The following is a 9,553-nucleotide window of genomic DNA, read 5'->3' as shown; positions in this document are numbered from 1 at the left end:
TGTTTATGTTGCTGAATTTTAGTGTGGTTTATTCCTGTCAAAATGCTGAACACACAGTAAGTGCTTGATATTTTCATACTTCTGTACTTACTGCCAGTTTATCATGCAAGAAAGTTGTCCTTGTACACTCTCCCTTAGTTGATGGCTTATTCCTTCCTCACTCTTTTGTGCTCTGGTCAAACTCAACTATGTGTGCATGCATGTGTGCTAAGTCACTTCAGTCATGTCTGACTCTTGTGATCCTAAGGACTGTAGCCCGCCAGGCTCCTCTGTCCATGGGGATTCTCCAGGCAAGAATACTGGACTGGGTTGCCATGCCCTCCTCCAGGCGATCTTCCCTACTCAGGGATTGAACCCTTAATAAGGGTCTCTTAATAAGTTTCCTGCATTGGCAGGTGGGTTCTTTACCACTAATGCCACCTGGGAAGCCCAAACTCAACTATAACCTTCCTTAAAACATTAGGACTATAAGCGCAATTTTCTGACTTGATATATATTAAAACTTACAGCAAATAAAATAATGGAAAAATCTATAGATGTTATCCTAGTAACAAAAAAAATCTGTCATCACTATGACTTAACATAGGGAGATTGTGACCAATATTATGAGACCAGCATAAAAAAAGGCATAGGGAATTATGAATTTGAAAAAGATATATAACTTCCATTACCTACAGAGAATATAATCATTAACAGATTAATAGAATAAACACATTGTTTATGTATTTTTATTTTTGGGTATATTAGATCTTCATTGCTGAGCTGGCTTTCTCTAGTTGTGGAGAGCAGGGGCTACTTTCTAGTAGTGATATGTAGGCTTTCATTGTGTTGGCCTCTCTTGTGGCAGGGCACTGATTCTAGGGCATGTGGGCTTCAGTATTTGCAGCACACGGACTCAGTAGTTGTGGCTCCTGGGCTCTAGAACACTGCTCAATAGTTGTGGTGCACAGACTTAGTTTTTCCACAGCATGTGGGATCATCCCAGATCTGGGATCAAACCTGAGTTCCCTGCATTGGCAGGCAAATTTTTTACCACTGAGCCATCAGTAAAGCCCAATGGTCACATTTTTAAAACTAATAAAATTTCAGAAAGCTTTCTATGCTTATGCTGTGGTGTGCTTAGTCGCTCAGTCATGTCCTACTCGTTGCAACCCCATGGACTGTAGCCCGCCAGGCTCCTCTGTCCCTGGGGGTTCTCCAGGCAAGAATACTGGAGTGGGTTGCTATGCCCTCCTCCAGGGAATCTTCCCAACCCAGGGATCAAACCCACGTCTTCCACATTGCAGGCAGATTCTTTACCATCTGATCCACCAGGGAAGCCATCTATGCTTATGATCAACAATTTAAAAATTTAAAATAAAAAAAATTGTAAAGTAATTAGCCTCCAATTAAAATAAATAAATTTATATTAAAAAAACTTATGGCACTCTTGCTGTTCCTAACTAGAAAATTAAATAAGAAAAAATATTTCCCCAAATAATAAAATCTAAAAGTGTCTAGGAAATACCCTAACACAGAGACACAAAATTTTACAGACCATATTTTAAAACTTTTTAAAAATATAAAGGAAGTTTTGACTAAATGAAAATATTCCTTGTCTATATTTGGGATGATTTAACATAGCAAAGGAGAAGACAATGGCAACCCACTCCAGTACTCTTGCCTGGAAAATCCCATGGACAGAAGGGCCTGGTGGGCTGCAGTCCATGGGGCCACGAAGAGTCGGACACAACTGAGCGACTTCACTTTCACTTTTCACTTTCATGCATTGGAGAAGGAAATGGCAACCCACTCCAGTGTTCTTGCCTGGAGAATCCCAAGGATGGGGGAGCCTGGTGGACTGCCGTCTATGGGGTCGCCCAGTCGGACACGACTGTAGTGACTTAGCAGCAGCAGCATGTAGGGTAATTTGAAATATGATAAAGATACCCCTAAAAACATTAGAAACACAACTGGGTTTTGGTTTTTTTTTCAGTTTTTGTGAGCTACTTTGTTAATTTGGGGGCTTCCCTGGTGGCTCAGATGGTAAAGAATCTGCCTACAATGCAGGAGACCTAGGTTCTATCCCTGTACCTTAAGTGAAGTTGCTCAGTCGTGTCTGACTCTTTGCGACCCCATGGACTGTAGCCTACCAGGCTCCTCTGTCCATGGGATTTTCCAGGCAATAGTACAGGAGAGGATTGCCCTTTCCTTCTCCAGGGGATCTTCCCAGCCCAGGGATTGAACCTGGGTCTCCCACATTGTAGACAGACGCTTCTACCATCTGAGCCACCAGGGAAGTCCTTTAGCTTTACCTTTCCCATTTACATCTAATCCATCTAAATTGCAGTTTTGCGTGTCTACAATGTGGGAGACCCAGAGTTAAAGTGAAAAGAAGGAAATGATCTTTTTTGAGCTCCACAGTGTACCAGGTATCAAGCTGGGCACTTTAAATTGTCTCATTGAATCTATACATCATTATGAGGGAATAGGTACTATTAGCCCATTGTTTGGATAAGGAAACATGTTCAGAGAGGTTAAATAATTCATCAAAGGGCACAGATTGCAGTCCAGGTCTGGTCTGGTCCTCTTTTCACTACATTACCACAAATGACTGAGAACAAACAGGTTGAAACTGGGAGACAAGAGTAGGGAAACCCTGGGCAGCACACATCAGAAAGTAGACTGGCAGATCTATGCTTATTGTGCTTTTATTTTTCCTGCTTACCAGAAATGCCATATCCTGATAATGAATTTGATTGCCTGAGAGATGTAAATTGTGGTGAAATAAGTGGCTTTAAAGCAGACTCTGCATTCATTCACATTAAGATAGAGGTAACCTGTAAAACTTGTCCGCGCCCCGACCCCCGCCATGATGATTATCTTTTACCTAGACTGAAGTCCATAGACTCCAAAGTGCATCTCCAGTTGTGGAATCTCAGGTATCAGTGTAAACTGGAGAGGGGGGTAATTTATTGTGGAGGGGTGAGAGTAGGGCTGGAGTGCATATTAATTCTCTAAATTAAATCAAGTGTGTAACTGCCTTCTCTGCCTCCATGTGCTAACAACTTTGATTACAGGAGAAATAACACTGTACAGATGATCTGTACAGAGATTGCCTTGGAATTTGATTTGTTTTAGAATTTAACTTTGGGACAAATTTTTTTAGTTTTCCTGAAGCAGCTATGAAGTATTTATTAGAAGAGAGAAATGTAAACTAAATAACTTTCCGTTTTTCTTTGTAGCAAATTGAAATGGAAGGACCATTTCTTCAAAAATGAGTGTTATACATATGAAGGGATTTTTTCCTAACAGTAACTCTGAGGTCTGGGTCTGACAAGATGGGTTTAGAGAACCTACTGCCTCCTCAACCATTCTGGCTCATTTTAATTGGGTTTTCTCTGCTGTCTTTGGCAGAGACATATGGGTTCAGTAAATGCACACAGTATTAATCGGACATTCACCATGTGTTCTTCATTTGGAAGATCACCAACTTAACAGATGCCATTCATGACATCCCTTGATACACTACTCACCTCAACCTGACACAGAACCAAATTCAGGTCCTTCCTCCCTACTGCTTCACTAATTTGTCTGCTCTGGTGGACTTGCGATTGCAATGGAATTTCATTTGGAAGATTGATGAGAGGGCATTTTGGGGACTAGAAAGTCTAACCCTTTTGAGTTTAGTAGAAAATAAGATTCAAACTGTGAACTATTCCTTTAAGGGCCTGTCCAACTTGGAAACTTTGCTCCTGAGTCACAATCAGATCACCCATATTCACAAAAATGCCTTTGTCCCTCTTGTCAAATTGAAACATTTAAGTTTATCTCAAAATTTTATTACTGATTTTTCCAATATTCTTGAAGCAGTCCAGCATCTGCCGCACCTGGAATACCTTGATCTTACTAACAACAGCATAATGTCCTTGGATCACAGCCCCAGATCATTGGTTTCCCTGACCCAGCTGGGGATACAGGGGAAAAAACTAACAGAATTAAACTTCTCTGCCTTGTCACTGCCTAATCTGACCACTCTGGATCCACTGAGTCATTCAGAATGTGGATCTGGAAACTCTGCCCCAACTGAGGAGCTTGAATCTGAGTGGAACACTGGTGAAACTAGAGATGCTTCCAGCCAAACACCTACAGAATCTAAGTGAAATGGATCTTAGTAACCAGAAGTTTAGAGGTAGTCACTTAAACCTCAGGACAGTGTGTTGCCTCCTCCAGAAGGTGCCTATATTGAAGGCTTTGGTTTTTAGGAAAAATGCCATTAATTCAGGGAGCATAAAGCACCTTGCCAACTGTACCAGGCTTTTATCCCTTGACCTTAGCCAAAGCAATGATCTGGTTCACCTCAATGACAGTGAGTTTGATGCTATACCCAGCCTTCAAAGGCTGAATCTAAACAAGTGTCAGCAACAGGACCTGAAATGCCCTCAAGAACTTGAGAGCTCTAAACCTGAGCCACAACAAGTTTAAAATCTTTCCATATTTTTGCATTTTCACCCTTAAGGTACTTACAATCACTCTTTCTCTCTAGAAATCCCATCACAGAACTCAATAGTATGGCCTTTTATGGGCTGTATTCATTAAAAGAGCTCAATTTGGCTGGGATACTGGTTTGCTCAATTTCCAAATTTATAGAGTTTAAATCTTGAATACAACAATATTCGGACCCTGAAACACAAAACCTTTCAGTTTCTGAAGAAGCTCCAAGTTCTCATTCTCTCCCAGAACCACCTGAGCATCATAGAGAAGTATGCATTTTCTGGCCTCAATCACCTCTATAAACTCGACTTGGCATACAATATCTTGTCAAATTTTCAAGCTGGCCTTTTCTTGGGCCTGGAAAATCTAGAAGTTTTGAATCTCAGTTTTAATAAAATCACTTATGAAACCACTAGGACCTTGCCATTTCCTCCATTTATGAACCTCAAGTCTTTGAAACAACTCAACCTAGAAGGACAAATACATAGGATTCAAGTTGTTCCAATCAACTTCTTCCAAGGGCTGAATGACCTGCAGGAACTACTCCTAGGGGAAAATCCCACTGTATTCCTAGACCACCTTCAACTTGACTCCCTGATTGATCTCACAAAGTTGGATATATCAGGGACAAAATCTGGAGACTGAAGCCTCAGTTTAAATGTTTCTTTATTCCAAAAATTAAAAAGACTAAAAATGCTGCGCCTGGAAAACAACAACTTAGAGTCACTGACTCCTGGCATATTCTCTGCCTTAGAAAGCCTTCAGATCTTTTCTTTAAGATTCAACAACCTAAGGGTCATTAATCAAAGTCATCTGGAGAATCTGAAATCTCTGAAGTACTTTGATATCTATGGGAATAAACTTCAGTGCAGCTGTGACAATGCATGGTTCAAGAATTGGTCAATAAACACAGCAAATGTCCATATCCCTTACCTCCAGAGCTACACCTGTCAACAGCCAAATATTAAAAATTTTTGATAGATTTTGATGATTCTATGCATATTTTTGATCTGGGAAAATTTGCTTCTTCTGCTCCTTCAGTCTGGTCCTCACAACCATGATCTTCTCTTGGTTCATTGACAAGATGGTTCCATCTCTATGGTATGGGCTCTACATATTTTGAGCCTAGTACCTGGCCAAGTGGCATAGGACAGAAAAGGAGTTCATCTATAATGCCTTTGTTTCTTTCACTGCCACTGATGAGCAATGGGTATATGAAGAGCTTGTTCCAGCCCTAAAAGAAGGTGGCCAGCCTACCTTTAAGCTCTGCCTTCACCACAGAGACTTTGAGCCAGGCACAGATATCTTTGAGAACATCCAGAATGCCATTGACACCAGCTGGAAAACTTTGTGTGTGGTGAGTAACCACTACCTGCACAGTGAATGGTGCCAGCTTGAAGTACAGTTGACCAGCATTGAGATGTTCTATGAGCATGAAGATGTCATCATCTTGATATTCCTGGAAGAGATCCTGAACTATAAGTTATCCAGCTACCACCAACTCAGGAAACTTGTGAACAGGCAGACATTTATCACCTGGCCAGACAGTGCCCAGGAGAGGCCACTTTTCTGGGCTCACATTAGAAATGCATTGGGCAACAAATCTGTGGAGAAAGACAACACACAGCTAATTGTGGCCCAGTGATGGGAAGTCTTTGTGACTTCAAATCCAATATTGCCTAAGGTGTGTACAGGCTATGAGTGTGACTGAACATAACTGCTCTGCAGGGAGAAGGCTGCTTATGACCGTTATTTGGCTAATGTCCATCAGGCAACTGGAAGAGTGAAGGAAGCTGCTTGAGGAAGCTTCAGGAATGTTGTTAAAGGAAGTAATCCCAGTATTAGAGTATTGGATATCTGGAAAGTATTCTTGTTTTATTAAGGGGAAACTTGGGAGACAAATCACTAGGATTTCTGAGGACCAGCAGGGCCCTCATATGTGCTTGAGAACATTGTTCAGCTAGTTTATCCAAATCAGTTCCTGTCAAGATAGATTGTACTGCACTTCTTCCAAGAACCTATAAGAACAGAAACACCACACAAGCTTAAATAAAAGCAAAAAAGTTAGGATTCTGGTGTATTCTCTGCTAGGGCATGAAATTCCAAAGGCCAGCTTCTGTTTAAGTCAGAGCCCAAGAGTTAGAAGAGTCCTAGTTTGATTCTGCTGATTTACTCAAAGGGAAGCAGCCTTGATCTAGCAGCACAATGAAGGTTGCAGAAACTATCACCTAGCTGTGATAAAATCAGACTTCATAGACCGAGCAGTTTTTGGTAGCCATTCTTAGACAGGGTTGTATTCCCAATGGCTTCATCTTTCAGACACACCAGTGTCCTATAGCAGGCAATGTTTATAGGGAGCAACACCTAGCATAGGGGCCATGGCTCTGGTAGTAGGCAAAAGTGCTACAAATTCCTGTAGAAGGGAATTTCTTATAGGAAAACTGCTATAAATTCGTGGAGCAAGAGGGGCCATAGATATCTAGAGCTCAGTCTGTACCAGATGAGTAGGGTACCAACACGGCCCTCTTCTGATTGTCTTTCCACAAGGACTTGGTCTTTATGACTGGCTTCCTTCTCCAGTCCTCCTTTATTCCCAAGACTCTAGGAAGAGTTTGTTGAGGAACAAAAGACCCTGACAGGCAGAATCTTTAGCAGCTAGGGTAGTCAAATGTTTACCTCAGTGGGCCCTTGCCAGATCTCTCTGTATAGAAATGACTTCCCTGTGTGAAGGGAGGTCAGAAGCATGTTTTGGACCGGACTTTGGTTAAACTGTTATGGAAAAATCCAAGGGCATTTGCGTGGGAAATTGTGAGTCATCAGCTGGATATTTGTGGGTTAAATATTACATTGTTGCAGGAAATAATTTACAACTGCCTCATAAGGCATGCAAGAAATATCACATTACTTAATTAAAAAAAATCAAAAGATATCTGATTTTAAGGCCCTGTTCTACTAGATTGGTGGAAAAGTCCACCTTAGAAATTATGGGTTCCTCCCTCTCACCCACTAACCCCTCATGTTCTTGCATAAGGCAAAAAAAAAAAAGAAAAAAAAGAAAAAGTTGGTGGAAGACTTTTGTAGAAAAGAAGTGCTCAGCAACAAAGGAAACTATAAGCAAGGTGAAAAGACAGCCTTCAGAATGGGAGAAAATAATAGCAGATGAAGAAACTGACAAAAGATTAATCTCCAAAATATACAAACAGCTCATGCAGCTCAATATCAGAAATAAATGACCCAATCAAAAAATGGGTCAAAGAACTAAACAGGCATTTCTCCAAAGAAGACATACAGATGGCTAACAAACACATGAAAAGATGCTCAACATCACTCATTATCAGAGAAATGCAAATCAAAACCACAATGAGGTACCATTTCACGCCAGTCAGAATGGCTGCTATCCAAAAGTCTACAAGCAATAAATGCTGGAGAGGGTGTGAAGAAAAGGGAACCCTCTTACACTGTTGGTAGGAATGCAAACTAGTACAGCCACTATGGAGAACAGTGTGGAGATTCCTTAAAAAACTGGAAATAGAACTGCCATATGACCCAGCAATCCCAATGCTGGGCATACACACCGAGGAAACCAGAACTGAAAGAGACACATGTACCCCAATGTTCATCGCAGCACTGTTTATAATAGCCAGGACATGGAAGCAACCTAGATGTCCATCAGCAGACAAATGGATAAGAAAGCTGTGGTACATATACACAATGGAGTATTACTCAGCCATTAAAAAGAGTCCATTTGAATCAGCTCTAATGAGGTGGATGAAATTGGAGCCTATTATACAAGGTGAAGTAAGCCAGAAAGAAAAACACCAATACAGTATACTAACGCATATATATGGAATTTAGAAAGATGGTAACGATAATCCTGTATGCGAGACAGCAAGAGACACAGATGTATTGAACAGTCTTTTGGACTCTGTGGGAGAGGGCAAGGGTGGGATGATATGGGAGAATGGCATTGAAACATGTATAATATCATATGTGAAACAAATCACTAGTCCAGGTTCAATGCAGGATACAGGATGCTTGGGGCTGGTGCACTGGGATGACTCAGAGGGATGGGATGGGGAGGGAGGTGGGAGGGGGGTTCAGGATGGGGAACACATGTACACCTGTGGCAGATTCATGTTTATGTATGGCAAAACCAATACAATATTGTAAAGTAAAAAAAAATAATAAAAAATAGATTAAAAAAAGAAAGAAAGAAAGAAGTGCTCAGGAAGGAAAAACAAAACAACTTTTTGCATCCTGAAGAAAATGGGGGGCAATTTCTCCAGTCTTTGGCCCACATTGATTAACCCTTGTATGCCTATTGTCCAAGTTGGATCCCTGGAATATGAGGACAATGCTGCCTCTGGGCTGTGCTTGACAATGCATTTTTTTTTTTCCTAAATTGGGCATAGCCACTCACTTCCATGGATATGGAATATGTCTTGAATCCTTCTACTCAAGGAAACAGCAAGTAGACTTCTGTTATTTTCCTGGTCTTAAGTAACCTTTACCTCTCTGGCTGCTTTGATGCCCTGCTCTTTCCCCATCACACACGCGCACACACACACACACACACACACACACACACAGTGGCATGACTCAGTGAAATATGACAGAAAGAGAGGTTGTATTCAGGCAACTTCAACAGGTATTAGAGCATGTTCCCTTTGGATAGGGGAGCTATATTTCTCTTATTCTTCCTGATTCTTACACAGCAAGAAAAATAAAACAAAAATATCTCTATATATTATCCTGCTGTGAAATTAATAAGTGAAAATGACAGGCAAACCAAGATAATTGGGCAGCATGCCAATCAATGATAGTATAGGATTCCTTGAAATTATAGTGTGTGATATGAGGGATACAATACCATGAAGAGGGTGATGACTGTAGCCTAGTAGAAAAGCACACATTGGTGCATATGTGTGTAGTCTTTCTTAGAAGGAAAGGTGAATAATTAATACCTTGAACTGGTTTCATTTCTGAAATGATGAGGCAACCATGCTGGAACAGAGACTAAATTTTATAACATATTCTAGGAAAGTAGATGAATGGCAGTGTTTACCCATGTACTTGGAAT

The 9,553-nt window shown here is 40.9% G+C and overlaps 1 pseudogene; it reads left to right on the top strand.

The window, feature by feature from the left end:
• Window positions 1-3,320: 3,320 nt before the first annotated feature.
• LOC139181540 (toll-like receptor 13) lies at window positions 3,321-6,118 on the top strand (annotated as a pseudogene).
• Window positions 6,119-9,553: the final 3,435 nt, after the last annotated feature.

This window comes from Bos indicus, chromosome X (assembly GCF_029378745.1).
Source record: "Bos indicus isolate NIAB-ARS_2022 breed Sahiwal x Tharparkar chromosome X, NIAB-ARS_B.indTharparkar_mat_pri_1.0, whole genome shotgun sequence".
NCBI classification, from domain to species: Eukaryota; Metazoa; Chordata; class Mammalia; order Artiodactyla; family Bovidae; genus Bos; species Bos indicus.
The sequence above is the reverse complement of the archived record's forward strand: the minus strand, read 5'-3'. Positions and strand labels throughout refer to the sequence as shown.